A 21,374-nucleotide genomic window follows, 5' to 3' on the forward strand; every position below is an offset into this window, starting at 1 on the left:
CTGTGACAGCAGGATGTAACCTTGCTCATAATTCTTATTTAGTCTGTTTTACTACCATGAGTCCAGGGCACCTCTCCTGGGCTGGCTCTGCCAGTTGGCCTGCAAAGTTTGCTCGAATCAACAATTGTTGCCCTTGTCTTACTCAGAGGTGTGTGTGGTGGAGGGGTGGCAGTGTTGTTTTCTTTCTCTTGTATCTTCTTTGGGCCCCGGTCAGTTCCTAGGATGGCCGCCTATATGCCATACAGCATAATAATGATGGTATTTGTTACGTGCTTACTCTGTGCCCAGCACTGTTTTAAGCACTGGAGCAGATACAAGGTTGAACACAGTCCCTGTCCCACCTGGGGCTCACAATCTTAATCTCCATTTTACAGATGAGGTAAGTGAGGCACAGAGAAGTGACTTGTCCAAGGTCACACAGCAGACAAGTGGTGGAGCTGGGATTAGAACCCATGTCCTTCTGACCCCTAAGCCCGGGCTCTATCCACTTGGTCATGCTGCTTCTCTAATTCTGACAGTAAGAGATGGTGACTATAATCGGTGTAAATACCAACTGTACTGCCTCTGCCCTAAACTCTACAGTAGAGGCCACCAAATTATCAAAGCATTCCCTATAGACAGTCAGTCAATCTGTGTCCAGAGCACTGTATGAAGTGCTTGGGAAAATACAGTGCAACAGAATTGGCAGGAACAAACCCTGCCCACGTGGAGCTTACAGTCCACAAGGGGACTGTAAAATTCCAGCTGACCATAAGTAAGATTCCAGTGAAGTGTGGGCACCCCTTTGGGTCCCTCCTCCTTAAGGGGTTTTAGTAGAGGCCTGGAAAACCTGGCATCCTCAACCTACTCCACTACCGCCGCCTGATAGGATTCGAGGGAAAACTCCCACCTCCACGGCTTAATGGCCACCCTACAACGGCACCTGTATTTTGACAGTTGCACGGTAAGCCAATATGTTTAAACAAATAAGGGAGCTGTGTTCTACATGGATAAAATTGTAGGATGAACCCTGCTTTAATTAGCACTGGTAATACTCCTGAACACTCCTGCTGCTTGCTATCATAAACATATTGCATGTGCTCGGAGCGTACACTGAACGGGAATGGTTTACGGGGACAGGTGCTCCTTTTAAAACAACAAATTAACCATGGGATAATTGTAAAAGTCTCAGTACTTTTCAAAACAGGTGTACAGTGCCAAAAAATGTACTAACAACCAGCCTGCCAGACTCCTCAGACTTGGTCAAGGAATGGGGAGTGAGCCTAAAGCCAGTCAATCTTGTTTTTAAACTTGGGAGCCACCAAAGAGCCACCCCTGTGTTTGAGTTGTTTTGGGGCACTCTCCTTTTCGCAGTTTCAGTGTATGCGCTGATGTGGAGTTACTGAGGTTCTCCATATTCACCCCACCCTCAGCCCTACAGCACTTAAGTCCATATCCTCAATTTATTTTAATGTCTTCCTCCCCCTCTAGACTGTAAGCTCTTTGTGGGCAGGGAACTCTGTGCCTAAGAACTGTTGTATGCTTCCAAGCACTTAGTATAGTGCTTTGCACTATAGTATAGTAAGTGCCCATCAAATACCATTCATTCATTCATTCAATCGTATTTATTGAGCTCTTATTGTGTACAGAACACTAATCTGCTTGATACTGGGCTTGGAGCTGTACCCTCAGAAGAAGGTTCTTGCTTCTGCAGTGATTTCTGGGAAAGCCTTAGGTAAAAGCTATCAGTTCCATGAATGGATCATTTCTTCCCTCGCCTCTCTCATACCCAGCTTAGTTTGATTTTTCTCTGCAGTGCAGGGATTTCGTTTGATCTCACTGAAAACAGTGTGGGCCTTTGTAGGATCTCTGAAGTACTTGTGTAATGGGAATTCAGAGAGCCCCTGAGGGGAGAATGGGAGTTGTGGAAGGTGGGAGGGGGCCGGACTCTCCTAGGGAGTCTTTCTTCGGACAGGTGGGGTTCATTCATTCAGTATTTTTTGAGTGCTTACTGTGTGCAGAGCACACAGTTGGGTGTCTTAGGTAACTGTGATGATGAGAAGCAGTGTGGGTCAATGGAAAGAGCGCAGGCTTTGGAGTCAGAGGTCATGGGTTCAAATCCCGGCGCTGCCTATTGTCAGCTTTGTGACTTTGGGCAAGTCACGTAACTTCTCTGGGCCTCAGTTACCTCATCCGTAAAATGGGGATTAAGACTGTGAGCCCCCCATGGGACAACCTGATCACTTTGTAACCTCCCCAGCACTTAGAACAGTGCTTTGCACATAGTAAGCGCTTAATAAATGCCATTATTATTATTATTATGTGTAACTATGCCAAAAGATGGAGAGGAGAGGTTGAAGCTGTTCAGTGTTAGAAGAGGCCTGGGCTCTATGGCCATGGCCACCTCCCTGGAGTTTTGGCTGATGTGTATACTTGGCATTGCCCATTGCCATAATCTGTTAGCCCACCCTCGGCACATTGCTCAGGGCACAAGCTGCCAATTTCCTGGGCCCAAATAGAATTCCACTGGTCTGAAACGGTATAGTTGAGGTGAGCCTTGCCTGGAGTCAAGTGAATGGACTCGATGACCTCTCAAGATGCCCTTCCACCCAACATACTGATGATGCTCTAACTGTCTTTTAATTGAATTCATTGTGTGTCATGAAAAAAAAAACCCATGAGAATTGGAATTTAGACTCCATTTCTGCCATTGAGTTGGCAGTGTGACTTTGGAAAAGTCATTAACCCCTCCCTCAGTTTTCTTTCCTTTCAGTGGGGATCATTGGGTTAAGAGATATGAAGTAATCAGCTTCTTGGAAGAAGGACCCAATCTCTCTGTATACGTACCTTATAAAATCAGAGTTGCAATGTGCCCCTAGATCCTTGGGTTTATTTTCTGGAGTCTTTAAATGTACCTGTGAAAGCTTCCATCTCAGTAACAAATCTTACGAGGAGCTTGTCCCCTAGAAAATTAGCATCTCTGCATATAAGTCTCCGTGCAGGTCTTTATAGATTTAAGTGAAGTTGGGAGATGGCGGAATTGCTTTTAATTAACAGGTTGATATTTTATAAGTTGACAATTAATTAACTGTACATCTTAGAGATGCTCTACACCACACCTCCTCACTGATTTCATTATTCTTCACCGAAACTTCCAGTTGAGGGAGATTTCTATGATGCTTATTCTGCGAGATGGTTTGAAATGATGAGAGCATTCTCACTTAAAAGCGGGAAACAGCGGAAACTTCTAGCCCAGACCGTGCTGTAGACCAAGTTAGGATATATCAAAGCGTACCCACCATTGCCTATAGCTCAAGGAGAAACTCGTCTTATTGCAAAAACCAGAAAATAAATTAGCTGATTTCCCCTCTGGAGCAGAGTCTGTTTCCATGATCATTCATTCATTTGTATTTATTGAGTGCTTACTGTGTGCAGAGCACTGTAGTAAATGCTTTAGAAACAACAATGCCAGTTGCTTTCTAGGAAAATATCGAGTTCCTTTCTCATGGCCTGATCTGTTGCTTTAAATCCTGGGTAGATTTGGTTCTTCCAATGAATTTGAGGGTACTTGCTTTTCATGTTATTTGCATAAACACGCATGTTCAATCCAGGAGACTCCAAATCCAAGAAGTAAGATGAAATAAATGCACTTTATTGCAGTTGTATTCAAATCTATTATTTGATCACAGTTACACTCAAGACCAACTGAATAGTGCCCAAGTGCTTCATAGCAAATAACTGGTGAATGACTCTTTCCACTGTGGGAAACTGAAATGAGGCTGAAATGGGAGGAAGCAACACCAGCTGGGCATAGAAGAGCTGTAGAGTCCTGAGGAGGGGACTCTGGCAGACTTTGCTTGTCACAGCTCAGTAATACTTCTCCTCATCCTTGTGCTCTTTCTCCTTTTGTGTATGTTGCACCAGGCTCCGTCCCAACGCAGTAGAGAGGAAAGGGGCTTGTTCTTGCTCTTTGGGGATTCTCCACAATACTTTCTCTCTCTCTCTCTCTCTCTCTCTCTCTCTCTCGCCTTAAAGTTTGTTTTTAACGGTATTTGTCATGTGCTTATTCTGTGTCCAAGCACTGTTCTAAGCGCTGGGGTAGATACAAGTTAATCAGTTCAGACACAGTTCCTGTCTCACAGGGGGTTCACGGTCTAAGTAGGAGGGAGAACATGTATTGAATCCCCATTTTTCAGTTGCATAAAGACACAGATAAGTGACTTGGCCAAGGTTACCCATAAGCAACTGGCAGACCTGGGGTTAGAACCCAGAACTTCTGAGTCCCAGGCTCATCCTCTTTTCCCTAGGCCATGTCTGATAGATGCTCTGGGTTGCATCATTTGCTCCATTCTAGCATAAGAAATATGGTTGGTGTTGATTTTACAGCCCCAGGGAACAGCAAAGGATGAGGCCTTTCTTTATGGTATTTGTGAAGTGCTTACTATGTGCCAGGCACTGTTCTAGACACTAGACTCGATACAAGCTAATCAGGTTGGACATAATCCATATCCCGCATGGGGTTCACAGTTTTAATCCCCATTTTACATTCTGTGCATTCTCTTTGGGTAGCCATCCCCAAAATGGCCTAGAAGTTAGAGCCCGGGTCTGGGAATCAGAAGGATCTGGGTTTTAACCCCAGCTCTATGACTTCTCTGCTGTGTGACCTTAGGCAAGTCACTTCACATCTCTGTGCCTCAGTGACCTCATCTGTAAAATGGGGATTAAGATTTTTAGCCCCATGTGGGACAGGAACTATGTCAAACCCGATTTTGCCTGTATTCATCCCAGTGCTTAGCATAGTAGCTGGCATATACCACTGTTATCATTATTATTAATAATTATAATAAGTATGATCACAAGTATAAGTATAATAATAAGTATGAGCAGAGAAGCAGCGTGGCTGCAGAGAAGCTGCGTGGCTCAATGGAAAGAGCACGGGCTTTGGAGTTAGAGGTCATGGGTTCAAATCCCGGCTCCGCCAGTTGTCAGTTGTGTAACTTTGAGCAAGTCACCTAACTTCTCTGTGCCTCAGTTACCTCATCTGTAAAATGGGGATTAAGATTTTAGCCCCATGTGGGACAGGAACTATGTCAAACCCGATTTTGCCTGTATTCATCCCAGTGCTTAGCATAGTAGCTGGCATATACCACGGTTATCATTATTATTAATAATTATAATAATAAGTATGATTATAAGTATAAATATGATAAGTATAATAGTAAGTATGAGCAGAGAAGCAGCGTGGCTGCAGAGAAGCAGCATGGCTCAATGGAAAGAGCACGGGCTTTGGAGTCAGAGGTCATGGGTTCAAATCCTGGCTCCGCCAATTGTCAGTTGTGTAACTTTGGGCAAGTCACTTAACTTCTCTGTGCTTCAGTTACCTCATCTGTAAAATGGGGATTAAGACTGTGAGCCCCCCCATGGGACAACCTGATCAACTTGTAACCTCCCCAGCGCTTTGAACAGTGCTTGCACATAGTAAGTGCTTAATAAATGCCACCATTATTATTGTTATTATTATTCCCCTTTTCCTTTCTTTGTTATCTCACCTCTTGCTGCCCTGTGTCCTAGGCATTGTTTACGTCAAACCTACTTCTTTGGCTGTTTGGTTCTCTTCCCTTTATCTCCAGTTGAGTAGGGAAGGAGAATCTGCACCAGAGACTATAAATTTGAAGCTCATTATCATAGAGTTCTTAAGGAAAAGAAGGAAGATATTTTGGGAGCAGGACAGCTGAGATTTGAAGTTATTCAAACACATCCTGGGCCCTTCTCCTGTTGAAAGTGTCAGAATCCTGGAACTGTTAGTATCAGCCCATTCAGATGAAATTCATATTCCTGTCAGAGTTTAACTGTAACAGACTCTATGTGGAGAAGCAGAGAAGGAACTACTCTTTTGGAGAGACAGATAGAGAACAAAGAATTACCTTTTACTAGCTGATAGTTATGTTGTGTCAGAGAAGGAAAATCTCCTGAGCGCCAACACTGAAGCACAAAATCAATCTAGAGAATTGGTGGCTTAAAGAATAAAGATTGGGGCTCCATTAGTTTGGTGGGATTAAATATGGAAAGAGGTTTCAATGAATAAAACAAGTAAACTAGACATGTTTTTCTATTCATCCAAAAAAATTATCTACCTCATTTTTTTTAATTATTTTGGCAATTGGTGAATCTGGCATTTGATAATAATTGCAGTACTTACTATGTACAGAAGTTAGGACAGTAACTGGCACATAGTAAGTGCTTAAACACCACAATTATTACTATTATTATCATTATTATTGTCATTATTATGTGCCAAACACTGTACTGAGCCCTGGGGAAGATACAAGATAATCAGGTGGGACACAGTCCCTGTTCCCCATGGGAGCTCACGGTCTAGAAGGGGGAGCAGGTAATTAATCCCTTTGTTCCAGATGAGGAAATGGAGGCCCAGAGAAGTTATGACTTGTCTAAAGTCGCACAGCCAGAACATGGCAGAGCCAGGATTAGAACCCAGGTCCTCTGACTCACAGGCCTGGACTCTTTCTGCTAAGCCTTGCCACTTAACCCATAAGAGAGTCACAGCATCGGAGACCGGTGACATTTCTTCCTACGTGAGTGAGAGAGTGACATTGGAGTCTCTTCGAATAAGTCAGTGAGAAGATAGGTTAGGAGGAAGAGGAGGAGGGGCAGGAGGATGATATCCTTCTCCCTCTTTTCAAACAGATCTGGAAACTCCAGGAATTTAACAAGAATTAAATTCATATTTCCATTTGTGGCCTTCCTTTATTTTGAAATCCTGGTTTTATTCACACTGATAACCAATATAAACCCAGTCTTTGTGTGAGCCAGGATTAGAACCCAGATCCTCTGACTCACGGGCCTGGGCTCTTTCTACTAAGCCTTGCCACTTAACCCATAAAAGAGTCACAGCTTCGGAGACCAGTCACATTTCTTCCTATGTGGGTGAGAGAGTGACATTGGAGTCTCTTCAAACAAGTCAGTGAGAAGACAGGTTAGGAGGAAGAGGAGGAGGAGCAGGAGGATGATATCCCTCTCCCTCTTTTCAAACAGATTTGGAAACTCCGGGAATTTAACAAGAATTAAATTCATATTTCCATTTGGGGCCTTCCTTTATTTTGAAATCCTGGTTTTGTTCACACTGATAACCAATATAAACCCAGTCTTTGTGTAGTTTGGAGAAAATATGCATTTGAAGTTTTGTTTTCATTTGTGTTTTATTTTTGTTGTTGCAATTTCCTTTTTTTAATGAGAGCAGGGATAAGTGCCTTCTTTACTGTGCTCTCCTTGGCAATTTGTACAGTGCTTTTCACACAGTAGGTGCTCAGTAAATACTGTTGATTGACTTTTTGCCTATATGATTAGGGAGCCCTTCCCTCGATAAAAGATCATTGGAATTCTTTGGAGCATCCGACAGCATTCGAGATTTAGAAAACAGCAGCACCATCTTAGCCAATCCATTGGGAAGGTATTGGCTAAGCATTGTGATTTAGTGGGTAGAGTATGGGCCTGGGAATCAGAAGGACCTGGGTTCTAATTCCAGGTCTGCCACTTTCCTGCTTTGTGACCTTGGGCAAATCTATTCACTTCTCTATGCTTCAGTTACCTCATCTGGGAAATGGACATGAAGACTGTGAGCCCTATATGGGACAGGGATTGTTTCCAACCCAATTTCCTTGTATCCACCCCAGCACTTAGTACAGTGCCTAGCACACAGTAAGCCATTAACAAATACCACAATTGTTGTTATCAGGAAATTTGGACTCCTTAGGGGAAAGGAGTCAATAAATACAATTGAGTGAGTGCAGGGATGGGAAGGAATTTCCAATAAATGACAAGCTTGTCTCCAAGGGCCTCAAGCAGATCCAGAGTCCCCCTAGGATTGGCCTGAGGGTATCAGGGATGAAGGGGAGCCACCCTCTGCTAGGGTTGGCACTTCCTGTCAAATTCTCTCCATGTCTGTTGCTTCTCTGGAGGAGAGTTTTTTCGATACCCTAGAAAAGCTTGAAGGACATTGTCAAGAAGCTCAGGCCCCGTTGTGAGTGCCCTTCCCCAAGACAGCAATCAACTGAGAGAAGCGGTGATGAGGTTTTAAATTTTAATCTGCAATTTAAAAAACAACGCACCGGCCTGTGACTAGGAAATGATATTTTAAAGGCTCATGATTTTCAAAGCTCTGCCGAGAAGCCCAGGGAGTTAGCTCGCAGCGATGCCGCGCCGCCGACCGGCTCTCATCCCCAGTCCCCAAGCTGTCCAGACATGAGTGATGGTGCTTGAGCCCCACGAATGAAATAAACAAACACATTGCTAATTCACCTCCATTCAGTGCACAAGGGGAGAAAATCAATGCTGGTTAAGTGGAGAAAATCAAAACTGGTAGGCAAAGCAAATGGCCGTGACTCCAGGAGAACCCAAGGCAAAGCAGATTATCAGATGGACAGGTTCTCTTCCCAAGTAGATCCGGGGAATGTGGACGGGTGGGGAAGGAGGGTTGTTCAGGAATTCACCCTCCACTGGGAGAAGTGTCTTTTGTTTTCATTCCTTGTGGAGGAATTTTGGTTAAATACGCTTTCCATTGTAGGCACGGTGCTGCTTGGGAAATCGAGAGGCAGTTACTTCCGGGAGATACCCCGACTCTGGCCCTTGACAGTCATTTTGCTCCCAAAAATCATCTCTTGGCAGGGTCTCTCCTCCCCACCCCCTCTCGAAATCCTGGGGACCTTTTCAGAGCCCGGAACCCCTAACGGCATGTGCTAAGAGTAAGAGATTTCTCTCAGGTACAAAATAAAAATCAAGAAACTTCACCTCATTCTGTCATCCCACAAAATGCTTCTGCCATTCCTTTTTGCAGACCCAGGTGCTGCCCCAGTAACTGAGTCCTGTGTGAGTTTGGAGCATTTGAGGGCTGGAGCTTATCCAGTGCTTAGAACAATGCTTTGCACATAGTAAGCGCTTAACAAATGCCATCATTATTATAGGGAGCACAGTTGTATATGGGAGAGCTTGGTGCCGCAAGCTCTCTGTATTCATTCATTCAAATGTATTTATTGAGCGCTTACTGTTTGCAGAGCACTGTACTGAGCATTTGGGAAGTGCAAATCGGCAACATATAGAGACGGTCACTACCCAACAGTGGGCTCACAGTCTAGAATGTGGATGATCTGAATGATCCCAATAATCACGAGCCCCACCGAGGATTAATGTGGTCTGGCCACTCTGTCCCAAATCATCAACCCTCATTTCCAGGGCAGCTCTCTCAGCTTTCAGTCCAGAAGAGGAATTTTCCTGGGTGATGGAAAGGTGAGCCTCCACAGAGGAAAAGGGAAAGCATTTGCCCCTGCCTGTCTCTGTCCCCGGGAGCCCTGTCCCCAGGTGGAGGAGATGGCTTCCTGTCTGATTAGGCACACAGCAGTGCCTCTGCAACTCTGCTCTCAGTGATAATTAGAGCAGGCCAGCGGCTGGCACGACAGCTTCTCCTCTTCCTGGCCTCTCGCTCTCACTCAGCACCTTGTGCTCCATGGGGTTCATGGCGACAAAAAGGTGGCTCCCTCCGGCGCTGTTACTCCCTCCCCTATCCCGGCTCCCAGCCGGGTGTCTCTGGCGCACAGTAGGGTAAAGAGGCACGTCGGCACCATTTTCCCAGAGCCAGCACTCATGGCCATAACCTGCCTTTTCCTTTCAAACAGTGGCCCCCCGGCTGAGGTAAATGCAGACCCGCAGAAAACCGTTCCCTGACGGGACGCAGAAATAATACCTGAAGAGCTCCTTTCCCACCTCAGAGTCCAAAAGCCGGGACTGTACTGGGCCTGAGGTAGGCATTGCTGTACAGTGGGGAACCCTTTGCTTAGATTAGATTTGAGGAGCTTATGGCTGCTCCAACCTTTTCCCCTGCTGATCTGAAGTGTCACGGTGTGTGTAGGATAGCGGTGATTAACTGTGTGGGATTGGTAGACGGTAATTATTTTGCCAGGGGAAGTAAGTTGTGGGAAGGGAGGAAGTAAGGGACTGGCGTACGGGCAAGTGATCCGGCAGAGCCTTTTCCAAGCAGCTCAAAGAACAGTTTCTCTCTGGGTGCCTGGGAGGCCGAGGGTCGGTCCAGTCAGTTGATGGGACGATTCCTGGGGGGCAGCTCCGGGTTTCACCCCGAGCCAAGGTTTGAGCCAGAGGGCCCCAGAAGGATCTCAGGAACATTTTGGGGGAGAGTAAAGTGGGATCTAATGTGGATGAGGTCAGAGTAGAGGGTTAAAGGGCGAAGCAGAGAGGAAACCTTCATATAGAAGGCTGGGCTGCTAGGATTGATTTTTCTGGCCACCCTGTCGACCTTTTCTCAGGAAAACATCCTCAAATCAAGGGTATCCGAGAAAGAATAAGTCTGATACAATTCCACTGGGCTTCAGGCTTGCTGATTTTGGTTTTCCTAGAAAGAGTCCCGTGTAAATTCCATCATCGTCAACAAATACCACTGATTGATTGATTGGTTGACCGCCATCGTAGTAATAGTGTTAAGTACTTACGAGTACAAAACACTGTACTAAGTGCTGGGATTGATACAGCATAAGATCAACCTCAGTCCCTGTCCTAGATGGGGCTCGCAGTCTAACAACGAGGCCAAAAAATCCCTAGTGTCAGAACAAGATAGAGTCAAAAAAGGAGTAGAAGGAGGAATCTGGTGATTTGGCCATGATCACACCACGGCCAAAGCACTGTGGGTCTGTTTGGATTTTAAACCTACCGTCTTTTTCTGTCTCTTTAAACCAGCCAGCCTCTTAAAAAAAAAAAAAAACCCGTAAATGTCATCAGTGGAATATGACCCATGCGTACAAAGTCGAGCTGTTTTAAAATCACTCATGGGAAAAATGCATATGAAATGCAGATAGCTCGTCTATATATTTTCCCCCCATGAAAGTTAAACTATGCACCCTCTCCTATGAGAAGGTATAATTTAACTGTCTTCATAAAACCATTAAAATCAGACCATTTAGACCTTTATAGATAGAGGCAGTACTTCTTTAACCCTTCCCATCTTTCTCGGAGGCATGCTGTTGTGGAAGGCCTTATGCGGAAGCGAGAACTGAAAAGCAAGTGCAGAGTTGGTGATGGGATGGCAGGTATTGAGAAGCAGCAGGAAGAGAAAAAGGGCAGAGAAAGTGCATGAAAAAGCTTCGTCTCTGTGGAAGTTCAAGGTAAAGGTTCTGAGCAAGGGAAAAGAGAAGTCTCATTACACAAACAAGACGGACTTGGTTTTCTTACGGTAATGTGGGGGTAATACACACCACTGGAGCTTCATGATGGTAATAGTAATTGTGGAATTTGCTAAGCACTTGTTCCAGGCACTGTACTAAGAGCTGGGATAGGCTAAGATAATCAGGTTGAACACAGTCCTTGTCCTCATTGGGCTAGCAAAGCTAGTAAGAGGGAGAACAGGTATTTCGCCTCCAATTTTACAGTTGAGAAAACTGAGGCACAGAGAAGTTAAGTGGCTTGCTCAGGGTCACACAGCACAGGTCCTCTGACTCCGTGCGGGCTCTTTCTGCTAGGCCATTCTGCTTTCCACAGAGAGGTTTGGGGAAGCAGAATGTTGGCAAGCTTCTCTTGAGGTACTCAGGGAAACAGGAGGTTTACTTTTTTTTTGAAAGCTTGGAAATCCCTACTAAAATAAAAGAAACTGAAATCAGGTTGCTCTGGTGGGCCTTGTTCTCAGACATCAGGAAGAGAAAGCCACCCTAGGAGGTGTTGCAAATAGGCAGATATTACAAGAAGTAGGGATAATGGAGACCTCTTCCATAGGTAACCTGTTCAAAAACGGCAGGGAGGAACAGCAGGGCTTTGAGGAAGCAGCCGTAGTTGGGGTAGCGATTAATTCTGTCATGCATAATAGGAGAACTAAAACTAAATGGTTGCCCATTCCTCTCCGCAGCAAGCAGAAACGCCAGACCAATGACTTCAGGGCACTCGATCAGCTCTCTCTTCCCTCCAGTTATCCTTGCTGTCCTCCAACTACACCCCAACTTCGCTCCTCTCAAGCCAATTTACTCACTCCACCTCGTTCTCATCTCTTTCACCACCGACCTCTTGCTCTTCCCTTTCACATCAGCAAACAGATGTTCTTCCCCATCTTCAAGGCCCTTTTGAAATCCTATCTCCTCCATGAGGCCTTCCCTGATTAATCTCTCATCTCCCCACCCTATTTCCTCCTCACACACTGCCACTTCAGCACTTCTCTGTCACCTAAGCACATGAGGACTCATCCTTTGCCCTACTCCCCTCCACATCTCAAAAACTGCCTTGACTTCATCTTCTTTTGTTTGGATTAGTGGTGTGCAGCATTACAAATATGAAACCATAAGTACTGTGTTACTCTTCCTGGAGAAGGATCGCAGGCAGAATGGAAAAGGAATTGAAATCTTTATTTTTTCCTCTCTACTTCCCACTGAATGAGAGGCTGTTTCTGGGCAAGCTCTCTGCCTAGACACTGTTTTGTCTATTCCTCCATTTCAAACAGGGCTTGGAAGTGTCTCCATAATGAAGGGATGGGAGAAAGATACTTGAGAACGAACTTGGGAAGGGAAAAGAGCATATTAGGGGCAAGCACCCAGAGCACTGACACTTGAGGCCCCTGTAGCCAAACCCACATATGGTAGAAGCTGGGAGGGATTACATTAATATTAGGAAATGAGATGAAATAGTTTGGATTAAATGGAGAGATGAATCAAAATGACTAAGCGTTGAAGCTTCGATTCAGTTAAGACAAACTGAGAGATGCTTATGGGAAGGAATAATGAAATGAGCCGTGCAGAATGAAGACTAGACCCAGATTGCTCCGTTTTCCCCCACCTTTGGCCATTTCTTTAGGATGTGTTTTATCTGTCTGCCTTTCCTCCTCTGTAACACCATGGTTGCTATGGAAACGATGTCATTGCAGGGGGAGGGCGGGAGCACGGGGCAGCTGCAGATACACAGGAAAGTAGATTCACGTTGGCTGGAAACTTTTCCCCAAGTTGTTGCAGTGGAGGCGCATAAAGCCTTCATTGTTGTTGGTAATAATATTGTTTCTAATTAGAGTCAACTCTTCTTGGATACCAGCAGTACATGAGGTGCTGGGCCCAACCCTGAATTGGAACCAGCCCATGTCCAACCTGTTATTGCTAGAATATGGAGGAAACAAATGTGTATCCGTGTGTGTATGGAGGAGAGAGAAGGTTGGCTTGGGAAGGGGTAGTTGGAGAAAAGCAAAGACAAGTGAGTGAGAGACAGCTGATCTAGGCCTTGAAGTTAATGGTCAGGAGGTTTCTGCTTGTTGTGGAAACTCACACACACCCACACATATCTATGCTAGAGATACATTTGCACACCCTGAATGAAGGTGCGTGTCATTAGAAAGTTTGAGATAGGCCAAAGAGTCTGGAAGTAACTCCTCCTCTGTTTGGCTTTTCTATTTATAAAGTGATATCTTTGAGCCCCTGAGAATAAATCCACCCGTCACCATCGCTATACATGAATATGCCCATAAAGCAGGTAATGACGTTATTCGGAAGCGTCTACTCTTTGGAATTTATGAAACTGTCATCGGTCGTTTCGTGTCAGTCGTGTCTGAGTTGCTCCAACACCGTTTGTAGGTACTGTACCTTTGGAGTCCCCATTGTCTCTGAAGATGCTCACTGGGTGTTTTGTCTCCAGGATGGAAAGTGCTAATGTTTTCAGAGTCACTGTGCCTGAGAGATAAATGGAATTTCTAGAGGGTTATTAATATCCTTTAACAAAAAGAAATATTCACTCTCCCTGAAGCATAGGGGGAAATTAGAAATAATTACATGTGAATTGTGAACCTCTGAACCGAAGCAGTTCAGGGAAGCCAGGGCCAGGGGAAGGGGCAGCCCTAACAGCAGAACCAGATGGAGCATTTCAGAGTAGAGGATCTCTGTCGTGGAAGGTCACCATGGAGGCGGGGAGAGTGATTGGACTGATGTCTCCTTGCAACCAGAGACGGAGTCTTCATGATTTCTCTGGGGCATTGGAGTCTGGCGAGGTGGGTCTGCAGGGCAGGCTGAGCCAAGTGGTTTGGGCAGCAATGTGCCCAAGGCATCTGGGACTCTGGTAAGTGCGAGTGAAAGTGTGAGGATGTGTGCATGTTTTCCTGCTAATGCCAATTGATTTTTCTCATTAAACCGGGCTGCCCAAGCAGCCTCTCCTGCTCTGCGACTGGAGAGCCGGTGCTTGCTGGTTACTGTTAAGTTGGTTTATTTTCTCTGTGTAAGTAATGTTTTAGTATTTAATGCAATTTATCTTCAGTGAAATTGCAGAAGATGTCAACACTAAAACATTTGCTATAGGCGTAATAAACTTGCCTTAGAGACACTGGCAGGCATTGCTATCTGGAGCAAAGGCACTGCTTGAGTCACTTATTGAAAAAATAAGTATTTTAAAATTATCTAATTCAGCCTTTTCTAAGAGGCTGCAAGAAATGCCTCATCTCAGCCTGGGTTAGGTAGCTAATGTATTTTTCTTGTGGTTTTGTGTTCCTTTCCTCGCTTTTCACCTGGTTTTTGTGTCTGTCGCTGAACTCCTTTTCTCGTTCTTTCCACCTGTCTCTTGTCCTTGTGCTCTGTCTTGTTGTGTGTCCGGGTCTGGGTCCTTAAACGTGGGTCCCAGCTCAAAGTCTCTATCCCTGGGGCCTGTGTGTTTCTTCTGTGAGCAGAAGGAGTAAGTGTTAGGACAAGAGGGGAGGAGAAGTTGAAGGACAGGGATTGTGCCAGCCGGTCATATCACTTGGAATCAACTCCCAATCAATCAGAGCACTCGGAGCTCCTCAGCTGGTAACGAGCCCATGTTGAAAGGACTTACCATTGTGTGACCAATGTTGTTTGTCTCATATCCACTGAAAGTAGTCATTGCCTACACTGTTTTTCAGAAGAAGGATTTTTCTCTGAGAGAATCCCAGTAGGGGCCCTCCAGGCTCTCTCTAGACACTGGAAACTGCTGGGGAGGCTGAGGTTTCCAGCAGCCTTCTCCTTCCTAAAACCTTCATGGCACTCAGTTTAGCAATCGCAGGTGGTTGTATTTGTCTTTGGGTACAGGGGTGTTGGTTCTTCTGGGTTTTGATCCTAAGTCTGCCTCTTGAATCTATATGACCTTTGCGTAAATCTTAACTTCTCAATGCCTCAGTTTTCTCATCAGTAAAATGGGAATTCAGTACCTGTTCTCTCTCCTCCTTAGATTGTGAATTCCATGGAGAACAGAGAGTGTGTTCCAACTGATTATATCCACCCCGGGTTTCATACAGTGTTTGGCACATAGTATGTGCTTAACAAATATCACAATCATTATGATGATGGTGATTGTTTGGGGAAAATCTGCATCAAATTACCTCCAAATTCATGGAGCCTCTAGCTGTAAAATTTTATTTAATTAACCCAAGAAGAAAATATTTATTTACCGGGAGAGAATGGGCACATCTCTTTATTAAAACAATAATAATAATTGTGGTATTTAAGAGCTTACTATGTGCCAGGCACTGTGCTAAGCACTGGGGTGGATAGAAGCAGATTGGATTGGACACAGTCCCTGTCCCACGTGGGGCTCACAGTCCATTCCAGTTTTTCAGATAAGGTAACTGAGGTACAGAGAAGTGAAGTGACACAGCAGACAAGTGGCAGAATCAGGATTAGAACCCATGACCTTCTGACTCCAGACCCTTGCTACTTTAGGCCTGGCATTTTCTCCCTTTTACTCTTGGGGGTATCTGAGGCAGAGAGGCAACAAGTGGTTGGCTTCCCAATGGCTGGGCAGAGCTCCCGCCGGAACCTAAAACTTTTCTGCCAGAGCACTGCGCACTAAACCAGACTGCATCCTTCCCCCTTGTGGTGGAGGCTTCCAGCAGCTTTCCTCTCAGCCTCCACCTCTGCAATTTCAGGTGTATCTTTAGATTTCACAGGTAGAACATTTTGGGGAGAGTGAAGTGAAAATAGATCTGAGATTCCTCCAGATGTGAATGATCTTAGATACACTCAGAGTTGGTGTATGGGTTCCCCAGGACTCCAGGAAAGTGTTCCTCAATCTGCCTGCCCTGTGTGTGTGTCGCTTGCTGACTTGTGTGCTCCAAACTTTAGAATTGCCTCTGCTCCTTCTGGCCCCGTGAGCCCGGCAGGCTCACATAAGGGTCCCTCATGGGACCCAAATGGCCTGCAAATCTGCCCCACCCCAGGACAGCCCCAGTTCAAGCTCCTTCCTCCAGTTCTTGGTGTCTCCCGTCAGGCTAAGGAACAAGGCCTTTGGGAGGGAAAGAGGTGAAATACACGGTTATGCATTTTTCCATTTGTTTTTCTCCATGAGGTCAAACAAAGAACCTGTAAATGTATTTCCCGAGTGAGTGTTGCTGCTGGATCTCAGGCAACCTATGTGCTGTGTACACTGACAGAGCCCCTCAGCCAGTTAAAAGGACTACATTACTTTCAAGGCATTGCCTGGGCCGTGCCGGTGGGCCTGACCCCAAATGTTCATCTCTGTGAGACCCGGGCCAGTATGGTCTCATTAGTTTTGTTCGTTGGGGCTCTGACTTGCCCTGTCAATCAGAGAGCCACCCTTTCCCTGACTCCCTTCCGACCATGAGTCAACAGTTACTAGCTGCTGCCTTAAATATGGGGAAAAGAATTGGAAACTCCAGTTTGGATTGAGCAAGAAGTTGGGAGGCAGGTGGTGGGTATAATTTAGACCCGGAGAGGCAGCGTTGCTTAGTGGGTAGAACTGAGATCTAATCCCGGCTCCACCATTTGTCTGTTGTGTGCCTTTGGGCAAGTCACTCCCCTACTCTGTGCCTCAGTTACCTCATCTGTAAAATGGGGATTAAGATTGTGTGCCCCATGTGGGACAAGGACTGTGTCCAACCTAATTAACTTGTATCTCCCCCAGTGCTTAGAACAGTGTCTAACAAATACCATAAAAAGAAGTAGACCAACATCTTAGAGAAAACTTGAACCGCTGTCTCTGAAAGCTCCCCCACCCCCCCCATCAGTAATTGGTGATTCTCAAAGGAAAATATAAACTGCCAATTGTTCCCTCCAGGATTATTTCTTTATATTAATATCTGTCCCCCTCTGGACTGTAAACTTGTTGTGGGCAGGGAACATCTCTATCAACTCTGTTGAATTGTACTCTCCCAAGTGCCTAGTACAGTGCTCTGCACTCAGTAAGCACTCAATAAATGCCATGAATCGTGACTGTTGAAAGGCGTATGAGATTGACTCCTCCCTCCCTGACCTTAAGTTAAGAGGTGAGAGAGGAGGTGAGGAATGGCCCAGGGAATGCATTTGAAGTGTCTAGATCTCTTCTCCCAACTAAAAAAAAATACCAATCACCGGGTGTGAATCTAAGAAAGAGGTTTCATTGCACATTGGCTTTTGACAAAATATATTCAACACAGCAGCTTCCATATTCCTATGATATTGAAAAAAAATTTGCCATGTTACTATCACTGTATCTCTGCAGAAAACCATTCTTTTTACAAGAAGAAGAATCTGTTAGATAAATTTGTCACAATGGCAAACAAGGAAATTTCCTGTTAGTGTAGCCTCCCTTTATGCTGATTTTCATTTCATTTCATTTTGGAGAATGGCACTAGTAAGTGATAACTTCTGGTTGGGGGAATAAGGCTTTTCCGACCGAGACATTTCTCACGATGTGTGCTTTTGTGGTGGCTATGGAGACAGGAGAATAACTGGGTAGCAGAGAATTAATAGGAGGAATAGTGAGAGTTTTTTCTCATTTCTTCATTAGAACAAAATTAAAAAGGCTAGGCCTGGATTAACCGCCACGGTTTAAAAGGAAAAACAGATTCTGCCTTGCCGAATTAGCTTCCCTCTGGAAGTGTGGTCTAGAAAGATGAAGGCCCTCTGCCCAGATGTACCATGATCAATTAGGAACCTGTCGCGGAGATGGATATTCCGACTGGAGCAGGAATATTAGTCACTGAGTACGTCCTCCAGTGCTCACTACAAGGTGACCGTGCGCCCTTGGGTTTATGAATGGGGCCGGTTTAAATGAGATGTACTTCATTGTCCTCTACCTTTATGGGACAGGATAATGAGTTAATAGACAAAGCTTTTTCCCCCGTCATCAAACTGTCAGAGTAACTCTGGTTGTTGTTCTTCCTACAAGTAGCAAACAAGATCTCCTTCCCTGTGTGGGTTGCAATTCATTCAGCCCTGCTTCCCAGAGCAGTGAGAGGAACAAAATCCTGCCTTTTGTTTTCTCCTTGACCTTGGGTACTGGGGCTAAAATACATCCTCCTTAACAGCCAATGGATGTGGAGCGGGACCCACAGTGGCTGAGTGGAATTCTGTCCCTGAACGTGATGCCCCAATTTCAGCCGGCCTGCTGAATTTCTGGGTGACTCAGATAGTCCTCTCTTGGTGAGGGAATAATTGTACTCACCTGCTTTGTGATCTAGTGAGGGTGAAGCAACTTACAATTGTGATAGATATTCAGAGTATCACTGCTACTGCAGTGATGAACAACAAAGAAAGCTAAAGGGGCAACTCTTAGCAAGTCTTCGGGCTAGAGTTGAGCTGATCTGTACGTTTTCTCCTAGGGCAGGAAGGTGATTTTTTGACAAAAGGCAATTAGGCATCAATATGAGCTTGATAATTTCACTTAGGACTATTGGCTGTTATGCCAATAGACATTTTACTCACATAACTAAATGACTTGCCTGGTTTTTAAACCAGTTGTTAGATGGAAATTTCTCTTCTCAGAGTTGTAATATGCTTCATTAGGTCCTTTCCAGTGTTGTAAGATGGCTGACAAGAGCAGGGAACAGCTTTTTAGAGCCAGTTGGCATTAGCAACTTTCCCTTCAGATAAAGGTTGCCGTTCATGACGAGGGGAATGTTCAAGCATGTGTCTCCATGAAGTGCTGTGCTGAGCACAAAGTCTCTAGCATAGACAGTACAGGGGCCAACTGGCTTATCAATCAGTCAGTCAATACTAACGTTTATTAAGCATTCACAATGTGCAAAGTACAGTAATAAGTGCTGGGAAGAAATCATGGACATTAATTCAATCACAAGGGGCTCCCAGTCTTAGAGGAGAAGAGTACAGATGGGGGTGTCGGTGGGGAGAGAGAAACAAAAACAAGCAAAAATAAGCAGGTTAAAAATGCCCGTCCGTAACTGTCTGAGGTGATGATTCTGGGAGTCCTTCCCTGTTCTTGGCTCCAGGTCAAACCTCAACCACCCCACCATCCTGTCCATCCTCCTTTCCTGCAGAAGCTGGGGCTTCATTCTTGCCATGCCAAGTGGGTGGGCAGGAGTGCCCCTGGACTTCAGGCTGCCCTCTGCAGATCTCAGAACTCTAGGGGAAAGAGATAGCTAGGCCGTGTGGTACTGTGCCTAGACTCTTTCCCTGAAGGGTTCAGGACTGGGCTCCCATGATGGTATCTCAAGGGATGGAGACAGCTCTGGCCCTCAGGTCCATTCTCATCAATGCTGTTGTATTGTAATCTGCCAGGCACTTAGTGTACCGTGTTCTGCACACAGTAAACACTCAATAAAATGCCCTTGATTGGTTCTTTTATTATGGTATTTAAGTACTTGTTATGTGCCAGGCTTTGGGGTTGATACAAGCTAATCAGGTTGGACACAGTCCATGTCCCACTTAGGGCTCACGGTCCCAATCCCCATTTTACAGATGAGGTAACTGAGGCATGGAGAAGTGAAGCGACTTGCCCGGGATCACACAACAGACAAGTGGAGGTACCAGGATGAGGACCCAGGTCCTTCTGACTCCGATTGAAAAGAGGAGCCCAGAGCAGAGGAAGGAAAGGGTTCTAATAGAGATCTACTAAGAAGACATATTCTTCTTGAGTTTGTACATTTTGTCATTTCTCTGTCAAGATGAATAGAAACCCGGCAGACTGGGTTCCATTTTTAGCCATGGAGTAAAGCCACACACTAGAATTGGGCCTAACAGTTGGAAATTTTTAAAGTGACCTTAAGTAGGTTGACTGACCACTCTGCCCATATTGGCCATGAAGGTGAATTTTTTGAGTAGAATAAATGACTATTTTCTGGGACCCCTAGTCTTAGAACCCACAAAGAAAGCTCAGATTCTCAGGTTTAATTCTGAGTAGTGGGCTGGGCCCCATCAGTGCAGGAAGTGTATGTGGGAGAGCCGTTATGCAGCAGTGATCGCAGTGTGTTGTAGTGTAACATATTTGCTGGGGAGGGAAAGCCAAATAAGAAGCAACACAAGGATGTTAAACTTTAGAAAATGGAGCTATGATAGATTGCAAATGCTAAGAAAAAGTCAAAGAAAATAGCTTAAAAAAAGAACCCCCGAGAAATCTGGAGGCTGTTAAAAAATATCTCATCATATTAGAGGCCCAGTCGAAGTGGGTGCCACAGGATTTTTAAAGAATGAATACATTAAAAAAGGTGATCAAACTTTGTATGGATAATTAGCAAAGTAAAAGAGGTCATTAGAGGGAAAATTCATCCCTTCTCCTGAGTGAAGAGAAAAGTGAAAGCCATAAAGAATGGCATATGGGAAATGGATACTCCAGAAAGATGTATGACTAGTATCTTAATAAGGTGCTAGTCAAAGGTTCTGCCAGAGCTAATAATAAAACATCTTTGAAATACCCCCTGTTCTTTTCACCTTTAGGTTTGGTCTTCATCATGCACTTTGGTTGGAATGCTATTGGGGGAGTAGCAAATGTATTTCTGACACTTAACAAATTTAACATCTTAAGCTCTAGCAAGTAATTAGACTGTGTCTTATCCAGAACATTCTCATCCCTTTGCAAGCATGTTTACTACCCCCTTTCTCTTCATTTAGTCTTCATTTTTAAAGTCTTTATTTCTGCTGTGGATTTGAAACAATAGGCCCTCTGGAAACAATAACAATAGGGAAATGGAGAGGTATAGAAACTGGCATGAAGAGAAGTAGTACTTCTTGGAGAGGTGGTCTGACCTGCAGAGAAGGCAGAACAAAGAAGGCTATGCACTATCAGGAAGGCTTCAGAACAGGTGGGGAAAACAAAGAGGTTTAGGTTAGATGGAATGGAGGAAAAAGATTTAATTGAAGCTGGAGGAAGTTCAGAGGGAGTCTTGAAACCAAAGATCAAACCTTAAGAGTGAACTGCAGGGGCTAGTATGGTTGGTTGTTTTTATATTTTGGAGCATGCCCCCGTGGCCACATGCATTGGGAAATCTCTTTATTTTTAAGGCAAATTCAGAGTGGAAGCACAGATTCACATCTGGCCAGTAGAGCTCCTCTCAGGAAGGGAATATTCAACTCAGAGGGATCTGGAAAGTCAGCATATTGGGCCTTCGGTGGAATAAGGAGGAGGGAAAGGATGCTGCCTAGCCCTCTTCCCCTCTCCTCCCCAAACTCACTCCTCAC

At 44.9% G+C, this 21,374-nt stretch overlaps 1 protein-coding gene across 11 annotated transcripts in view; it reads left to right on the forward strand.

Annotated features, from left to right (window-relative positions):
- PTPRF (protein tyrosine phosphatase receptor type F) overlaps positions 1-21,374 on the forward strand; it is a 311,983-nt gene that overhangs the window by 116,657 nt on the left and 173,952 nt on the right. The gene's annotated exons all lie outside the window — the stretch shown is intronic.

This window comes from Tachyglossus aculeatus, chromosome 18 (assembly GCF_015852505.1).
Source record: "Tachyglossus aculeatus isolate mTacAcu1 chromosome 18, mTacAcu1.pri, whole genome shotgun sequence".
Taxonomy (NCBI): Eukaryota; Metazoa; Chordata; class Mammalia; order Monotremata; family Tachyglossidae; genus Tachyglossus; species Tachyglossus aculeatus.